At 40.5% G+C, this 9,629-nt stretch overlaps 1 long non-coding RNA gene across 1 annotated transcript in view; it reads left to right on the top strand.

The window, feature by feature from the left end:
* Nucleotides 1–3,814: 3,814 nt before the first annotated feature.
* The window catches only part of LOC116038136, a 105,994-nt gene continuing 100,179 nt past the window's right edge, over nucleotides 3,815–9,629 (top strand). Inside the window, exons 1-2 of the long non-coding RNA XR_004102031.2 lie at nucleotides 3,815–3,825; nucleotides 8,020–8,026. This is a non-coding gene — a long non-coding RNA (uncharacterized LOC116038136). The remainder of the gene's footprint in view (nucleotides 3,826–8,019; nucleotides 8,027–9,629) is intronic.

Below are 9,629 nucleotides of genomic sequence, written 5' to 3' on the forward strand. Positions count from 1 at the left end.
TCTGGCATAGTTGGACACTTATTATTCATGGGACAGGGCCCTGTTTGTGAAAATGTGTGAGTGTTTGTACTCTGTGTAAAAGTATTGCTGTAATTATGCATTAGGTGTACTGCAAGCTAGGAACATATATTCATGTTTAGGTTTATTGATGTTTGTATGTAGGAGTGCTACTCAGCTGTTTTTTTGAGTGGCTTGAAACTGACTGTGCATGTGTGTGTGCGTGCATGCGTGCGTGTGTGTGTGTGTGTGTGTTGGGGGGGGGGGGGCAGTCTCTAGGCAGGCAGTTTCTAAGGCAGCTCTGTCCCTCTCTCTGACTGAAGCACATTGTTCCAGATCAAGGGATGGGAATGAGGCCTTTGGCATCAGGGGAAAGATGAACACACACTCAGACAGACTCACACTAAAGACACACACACATATACAGTATGAACAAGAGAAGCAACTCCTCATGACACAACCCAGCATCTATTAATAGTGTGTGTGACAGGCCAGTCAGCACCAGTGTTGGTAGAAAACACAGATCATCTGACTCACACATTCTCTGCTCCACAGTCTGCTGTTAAACTGTAAATGTGTTATGGCTTAAAAGCACTTGGGTGGATCCCAAACCTCTTCTTCTTTCCTCCTTTTCCCCCTCCTCCACCTTTTCTTCCATGACTCAGACAACATGGAGGAGATGAGGGAAACAATACATCTTAACTTGATGTTTATATTATAGATTTTCAATTCAATGTTAAAGCTGACGTTGCAGTTAAAATTCAAAATTCATCAAAATATGCAAATATATCTTGTATATACTTAATCCAAAATGCACAGTAATAACGTTTCTATGCATATCATAACATATATCACGACCAGAGGAAGTTCTATATACTACATTGTTTTGGCACCGGTGCCATAGCAATTAAACAAAACATAACCTTTAGTAAGATTGATAGCTCGAGCAGTTTTAAATCATAGAAGTAATCAAGCAAAACAAAATGAGCAATGGTTCAAAGTTTAGTCTTGACCTTAAAAACAGCAGCTGAGAAAACTTTCAAACTTTGCAAAAAAAGATTTCACCAACAAAAATAAACATGAACAATTCCATGACAACTGGGCAAATAATGAAGATCATGTGATATGATCCAAAGTTCCTGAACATCTACTAAATGGTCCTTGAAGTGAGATTGTCTTCTCAAATGATAAGAAATTTCTTGCAAGGCTTTTGGAGAAGCTGGGTATCATATTGTGTTATGTGTTACATTGACAACCTATTTCGCTTACATCAGCAGACGTTAGACATTCATTTTTCAGATGCCTGTGTCCAAAGCAACTTATAAAAAGTGCATTTTAATCAAAGAAGAATCAAGTAAACTTCCAAACAAAGCTAAAACTTGCAAAAAATATTTTTAAAATTGAAAAATTGGATGATAAAAAGTATTTTTGGTTGTGTTTGTGTATACCTTCATCACTTATTCCTTACCTGATAAACATCGAAAGGCGATTTAATGATCAATGGTGAATTGAAATTTCATACTTCAACACGTGCCATCACTGACAGGTGAAGTGTTGCTATAGACACCACCATCACATTAGGGCTCTGTATATAATTATTTAATTTTTTGAGCACTATTTGCAAGGATGTATTACTCAACGGGCCTTCCAGGCGCAGGGGCCCTGTCTCACCATCTGAAAAAGCTGTGTGTGTGTGTGTGTGTGTGTGGAGCCTTGGGACAGTGTAGTAGTTTTGGCCTCCCACCTCGTCACATGGTTGAGGACAGGTCAGCTGTGGGTGGCCTGAGTAAAGGTCAGCTGGCTTAGCAAGCAACCAGGATATGTGTGTGTGTGTTTGATCAGACCATTCTCTGTGTGTGTACATGTGTATGTGTCAGACTTTGGGACACAGTGATTTCTTTCTCCTCCTGAAGCAGCAGTGGCTTCTGGGTAATGGCTGACTCAACTCGGTGTCCCAGACACCATTGAATAACACACGCACGCACACGCACGCACGCACACGCACACACACACACACACACACACACACACACACACACACACACACACACACATCCTTTCCCCTACCTTCCCTTCCCTTCCAGTAAACCTTCTCCCACAACTACCACGACCACCACCATGGCAGAACATTCAGCGTTACCATGGCGTTTCCTCTGTGTTTTAATGGCATCCCCGCTGACCTGTGACATCATCAGGGGAAATGACAGTTGATTGGTGCTCCGGTAACCATGACGCATGATAATGCAGGGCTGCTGTTAACTAGTAGGGGCAGGACTGGGTCAGTAACTGTGGGAATGACAAAGTGAACTGGAATGGCTGGAAATTAAAGAAGGTAGAAGTGTAGTGAAGAAAAGAAAAAGTCAGGGCTGACTTCATTTACAACATAATAGACTGTGATGTTCACACAACTAGTTTAAAAAAAACATTAAAGTGGTTCTAAAATCATTGTTAATCATAAGCTTATTGGTTTATTCTATTGTAATCAGTGCTAATTAGATTAATAGTGAAATGTTAATAAGCATAACAGTCCTTGAATAGCAGCTAAATGGGTTGCTAAATGATGCAGACATTAAGTGACTGTGGATGGTTTTATGGCTAGTTATAATAAAATAGATATAATATTTTGTATTAGTAGTCATAGTTTTATGTTACAACAGTTTCATACACGAGGAACGTAAGGATGTTTCTCTCAAGCGCTTGGGATATTATCCAGTAAACACATTGATGAATACATTTATTGATCTAGTGCAAGAAATGGCACCTTTACAATTTTGAGGCACAGAATAATATGTTTCCTTTCTCCTTTAATTGTTTACTGTCTACATATTTCTTCAAACCAGTTCTGGATTTTGGTACACTGACGCGTAGACCTTCCTGCTTCTGTGGGGCGGCAGTAGAGGACAGTTTTTGAACTAGTCTGCTAAAGCCGCCTGACTCTGTTCTTTTTCAGTAATTCTGTAAAAGTGCTTTGTGCTTAAGTGAGGTGGAGAACAGGGTTCATGTCCCATGTGAAGCCAAAAGTCAACTGTCTTTTTGAAATAATTAAAACGCGTTTTACCGATTTTTGTCCGTTACACTTACATGCCCATTTGAGTAGTTTTATGTGATTTATTTCAAGCCAATCCCTGATGTTTTACTAACCTTAAGTGTTTTTGTTGCCTAATCTTAATTTTGTTTAATAGAACACTAAGATTTGTCATTTTGGGTGTCATTAAAAATTGACCTATTCTGTAGTTTAGATGGATGGATGGACTTTATTAATCCCAAATTGGGAAATGACTGTTACAAGCAGCGAGTTACAAGGACATACACATACTCACTCACACACATACAGAAAAAAACAAGAAATATGCTAGAAATAATAAATAACATAAAATAAAGAGATAGCAAAGATTAAAAAAAAAAAAAATGCCAGAACTACTGAAAAAAATATTTATACTTAGGGGGATGACATTTTTTTTTACATTATATACAAGTGTAGAATCATATTTACAATCTACATACATAGTGTATATATAACAAAATAAAATATGAAATATTAGCTATCAGGGTGTGTTGGATGGCAGACACTGTGACGATGATTTTGAGTAGCATTCATTTATTTTTAAAAAATTGTAAAAAAACATTTCTCGGAAAAGAGTTTACATAGAAAACCTGAGATAACATGTACAACACAGTGAGTGGTCACATCATCATCCTCATTGTCATCTTCATCACCTTCGTTTCACCATCTTCACCCAGACCTGATCAACATGGCTGAGCCTTCTCTCTTCCTGAGTGTGTTGGTCTGTCTCTCCCTGGCCGTGTTGATGGCGACAGGAGACAGTGGTGTGCTGGCAGGTGCATGCCACCAAATTACTATCCACACACACACACACACACACACACACACACACACACACACACAAAGCAGGCCTCTCCTGTGCTGAGAAGGCTGCCATTATCATATCAAAGCGTCTCTCACAGAGACGTGGCAGCGCTTCAATTTAAGCAATTAATGCAGAGAGAGACTCTGTCACACAGCCCAGCATCCCTCACCCCTCACACACACACACACACACACACACACACACACACACACACACACACAGGGCTCTCTTGTGGCACTCTGAGACAAAGGTGTTGGGAAGCAAGGATCCATATTCTCAAGGCCATCGTGCTGTTTTCTCTCTCCTGGTCCTGCCCCCCCCCCCCGTTCTGCCTTAAAGTGAAACGGCTCTTATTCACACTTAATTCCAGGTTTTACTGAGATGTTCTTTGGACATTTGGTCATAATAGCAATACCTCATGCTTGCAAATGAAATGCATAATAACTATTATTGTATATATCATTATAATATCCAGTGATGTTCTATAGCTTGATGCACCTGCATGAGTTCAGCAGGTAACTCCTCTCTTCTTGGTTTTCCACTATGAAATAATTGGCGGAGCGCTGAGAGATTTGCCTGCTGTGTAATAATGTTGACCTCCTCACTTTGACCTGAAGTCTACAACGTGTGTCTGCTTACATCAACCGAAATAACCTGAAGATTGTTGGGTTTCTGTAAATAAGAAACTGGGTTTCTATAATTCAGGTAAAGGATTAAGACAAGCCTGGTCTAACCCTGGCTATGTAAACAAATAAGTTGGTTTCTAATAAAGGGACTGGGAGTGCATGACAAAGGCCTCAGACTGGGAAATGATCACTGTGGTAGCAGTGTAGAGCGTTAAAAGGGAGACTCATTACTGTAGTGTCCTTGTAGCCAAAACAATTAAATACAAAGTCTGAAATTGAAATACATAAGACTAAATAATGTGTTTCTTTCAACAGCTAAACAGTGGATTAATTTATCAGATTCAACAAAACTGTGTTCCTCATCACATATGTATCAACCACTGGAGCAGCAATCAGGCTTTGGGCAGATCCAAATGCATAGAGGAGCAACTTGTGTTTAGAGCACACTGTACATGCAACGTCTTTTGTCTTCCACATCACATCCAACATGTGCATGCAGTGTTTTCCTGTGGAAACATTGTGTTTTGGGAATGTGATTTGAATCGTCATGATTTGTTGCGTGCGTTTGTTTGCATACATGGGTTTTTTTCTGTGTTTTTATACAGCAGATGAAGAGCAATAGGTGTCGATCTATTTTAGCTTTTTGTGCTTCAGCTCGGTTTTATATACTTCCTTTTGGGAAAGTTTAAAACATGTAGATCTCTTCAGCAACAAGATTTGTTATGTTAATCGATCCATCTTAAAAGCAACACTACATTGTGTCAGTGTCGTGCAGCAGGTTTGACAGTATTTTATCTTTCCACATGGTTTCGGGGAAATTATTACCATTTGTATCCCCGAATCCTGCAGTCCCGACTCAGGCTACAAGCAGGATGGAAGGACTTTTGACATGCTATTGATCTAAACACGCCCAGGAGGATCCTCTTTGAGCCAATCAGTCAGCCTTTAAACCTGAGTATCCACCAATCAGTAGACTCATTGTACCTTTTCTTCCTGGTTAGGAGAAATTGGCCTCTGTCATTTAAGCTTTTCAATAAAATCTCTCCATCATTCATCCCCCTCTTCCTTTTTTTTGAGACAAGACACTTTATTAGACACAGCTGTTCAACTGAACTCAGCAAGGCCGGGATTCACTGCCAAGAGCCTTCCTCTCTCTCGGCTGGTCTCTGTCTCTCTCTATTTCTGTCAGGTGGGATGTAGAGGGATGAATAGGCAGTGATGGGGAGCAGCTATGTGGGGCTGTTTGCTCTGCAACCTTGGCTCCGGGCCCCAGTTCTCTGCACAGCAAGCACATTGAAGAGACTGGATTTTATCCTCTAGTCTGAATGGATACAAACTTGATGTCTGGGAGGATCACGGTCAACTCCAGTACTCCAAAATGGCCACTATAGAATGCCAATTACGGTAGTTGACAGAGAGTGCAAACTAGAAAAAACCTACGCATTTGCCTAAAAAAGGAAATTTCGAAGGAATACCGGATACAAGTTGTCCCTGACTTTGTCTTCGCTTATTGTTCCTTTTTCTGTGCATGTCCCCCTGATGAACTTTGAGTTTCTGCAGATCAATTTTATTTAATTGTTTTGCCCTCTCACGTAACATGGCGCCACTGCTCATGTTAACAATCTTTTTTTTTCTTCTTTTTCTAAGATCATTTATCATCTACTTTTAAGGATTTCTCTTCCTACAATAAGCTGTTACAGTATATATCATATCCTGTTCAAGGATAACTATTTGTCAGCCTTGCCTACAGTAGTTGTATTTTCTCCATAAGTTTCCAATACAAGTCAAAATTCTTAAAACATGACAACCTCATCAAGCAATTTCAAGAAAAACTCAATTTTCTCTTTTCAATAACACCATATTTATGTTGTGATCTATCAAAGACTACAAAGTGTGAAAAATAAAGTAAACATGATTATTGCAGCTGTAAACAGCAGTAGTTTTTGTTGGCCATATATATATATAGAAGTAGATGGCTGTGTATAATTAAAGCAGAATAGGGCCTGGTAATGTACGACACATCCACAGAAAACCCTCATGTCTGTCAATCACCAGAGCAGGTTTAAGGCACAACTGTTGTTTAACGTACAATCATACACCACAATTATTATCATCACAAGACTGTAGCATGATGAGAGCAACACATTCCCATAAAATAAAATTCAGTACAAAAACACCACAAGCTGCAGCTTCAGATATTCTTGCATCAACACCCCTCTGCCACATTCTCAACAAAGATTAAACATTCATTCATATCATTAGTTGCAGGGCTGTTGCAGCACTTTTCCTTCCTTGTGATACGATTCAAAACCTTTTCAAAAGCTTTTCTTTAATTCTGATGTCTTGGAGAGGATCCACCCCAGAATCTCTGGTCCAGTTTTTCAAACTCGTATCTGCCCATTCCTGCAAAGCTCAGTATTCAACCTGTAATCAAAAACATAAACTGCACTTTTGGTTTAGAGTGCTTTATTTTCATACTTGAGCTCAGCCAACAACTAATCGGAGCTGACTGGATGTTTAATAGCACATAGCTGAAGTTAAACAAAAAAAAACACACAAAGCAAAACTATAAAACAACAAATTCATGAGAAATGGGAGAGATGGAAATGAAAAGGCTGTTTTTCCTGTTTATTTCATCTGCTCACTTCTAATTCTTTCTACCCATGCAAGTACCCGTGTGAAAACTAAAAAGTATAAGATTTGACATGCTCTTTTGTGGGTACCACTGTTCCATCCCACAGTGGTGAAATGTTACATAAAAACAAACCTAGAAATAATTTATAAGGAATAAATTATGTTTTGAAAAAACAATAATTCAACAATCCTATATAGGATTGTAAGTGAGGATGTTACAACATCTGCAGATATATCAGTGACTGAAACACTCTTGACTTTACCTTTCTGACCTCGCCAACCTCTCTGCCTTATTTTTCAACCATCAAAATAATACATTTGTTCTTTCTCTCTCTGTCTCTGTCCTGCTTTGGCTGTCTCTCTTTCCTCTTCACCTGTCTCTCTCTTTCTGTCTGTGTCTCTGTAAGTCCCTCTCTGGTTGCAACAGCTGTTTGATGTGTGTGACAGGCGGTGCGATAGCGCTGACAGGCTGGCGACGGTTATCAGAGAGGGCTGTCGCGAGAGGCTCTGCCTGGCTAAATTGAAAATTGCAAATGAAAATCCTGCTCAGCGCGATTTTAAATTCATCAGCCATTATGTCAGATGACCTTTTGGGCGTCAGGGTCTGCTGATAAAACTCCAAACGACAACACTCGGCTCTGATCCAATTTTCGACACTATCCCCTTCCTCACTGCCTCCCTCCCTATCTCCTCCTCCTCCTCCTCTCCGTCACAGTTCGACCCAGTGCAGGGAAAATGATAGGCTTTCAGGAGAGCCTCCATTGTGCTGCAGATGAAGAGGTTTTGTTTGAAAGAGATGTATGTTGTGTATGCTTGTGTGCTGAAGGAAGTGTGAGAGGTGTGAGAGTTTAGGGGCACCGAGCGTGGCCTGGCCTGGCCCGGCCCAGTCCTAGTCCCACTGTTGTTGTCCAATCACAGCGAGGATCAGAGGCCAAGAACGTGCGAGCATTAAGAAATACAGCCGGGGCTATGGGAGCAGAGAGAGAGGTGTAAGGGTGTAATAAACACCAAGAGTAGATGTCACTCTAAATGGCTTTTCCTGGGTGGGTCAGTGTGTGCCAATATTGATTGACGTGTGTGTGTGTGTGTGTGTGTGTGTGTGTGTGTGTGTGTGTGTGTTAGTGTGTAAGCCTGCGTATCATCTAAGGAGAGGGAAAGAAGGAACAGAACGGATCCTCTCTATCTATCAGAAGCTCTATCCATCTGTAATTGAATTCTCTCCGTCTCCCATTGTTGTTGTCTTTGTCTCTGGGGACTGGATGGTTAGATTCTTTTTCCTCAGGTGGCGCTGCATTACAGCTTCTATGTTCAAACCTAACAGATCCATCATAAAAATTGCTTAATGCCATTTTCTTTGCGCAAGATTGGTGCGAAGTCAACTGACCTGCAAAAAATCTCCATGCTGACACTGAATTTTTGATGCATTTGCATTTTAAGGGAGATGGGCTGTTGTAATCATTCTTCTCCATATTGGCCAAGACATGATTTTGTGCCCCGGCTACAGTGCAAGAAGTAAGAGACAAACTTCACAGTTCCTGTCCTGTTAAATGCATTCTGAAGTTGTGGTCTTTGTATTACGAAGTCTGGAAAGTGTGTCCTTATTGAGCAGCGGCGGAGGGAATGGTCCTGTTTGTTGCATTATCTGGACAAAACACTGCCTGTTAACCTACACATCAGGATGAAGATACCCAATTTTGCTAACTCAGACTGTTGAAGCATCATGTTAGCTTTGGCTGAACTTTAAAAATGCATTTTTGTGCAGAACAAGGACTTGTCGATTCTGTCCCTTATTCCTTACCGTGTAGTAAATCACTTCACAGCTACTATAGTGAGGAGGAATGATTCCACCCACCAGTAACTCTCATGTGTGTATTGTGTATTGTCACAATAGGCTTGAAAAAATACCCAATTTTACATCCTCTCTCCTAGACCAAACTGCAGGTTCACTATCTGTCCCTCCAAAAAGTTATACATGCATCATTCAGTTTTCTCTGTTCTCAGTTAATGTTAACAGCTTAGCAAGCCAAAGTACCACCAACTTCTTTATTAAGCTTCAAATTAGAAAGCCATGACCTGCTTAGAATCTCTTATTTTCTGTTCTGAAAGATTGCTAAATTTGTGTCGTTACGCTGTATGTGCCTATTAATATTTTTATATGAATGTATGTGTGTGTGTGCGTGTGTGTATACATACAGAGTGTCGGTGCACTCATCAGTCTATGTGCACGTGCTTAAAAAAAGTCATATGCAAAGATGTGTTGGCTCTTTCTCCGTTTACAAGTGTCTCAGCATGTGCCTACATCTGCGTGTGAGTGTGTGTGTGTGTGTGTGTGTGTGTGTGTGTGTGTGTGTGTGTGTGTGTGTGTGTGTGTGTGTGTGTGTGCACAGCTGTCCCAGGTGTGCGTTATTAATCAGTTATCAGGGCAGTTTATTTGCTGGGTGACAAGTTGCAATTTCCCCCCTGATTCAAGGCCTCTTTGTCAGGTGGGAATTACACTGAGAGC

This window comes from Sander lucioperca, chromosome 11, assembly GCF_008315115.2.
Source record: "Sander lucioperca isolate FBNREF2018 chromosome 11, SLUC_FBN_1.2, whole genome shotgun sequence".
Lineage (NCBI taxonomy): Eukaryota > Metazoa > Chordata > Actinopteri > Perciformes > Percidae > Sander > Sander lucioperca.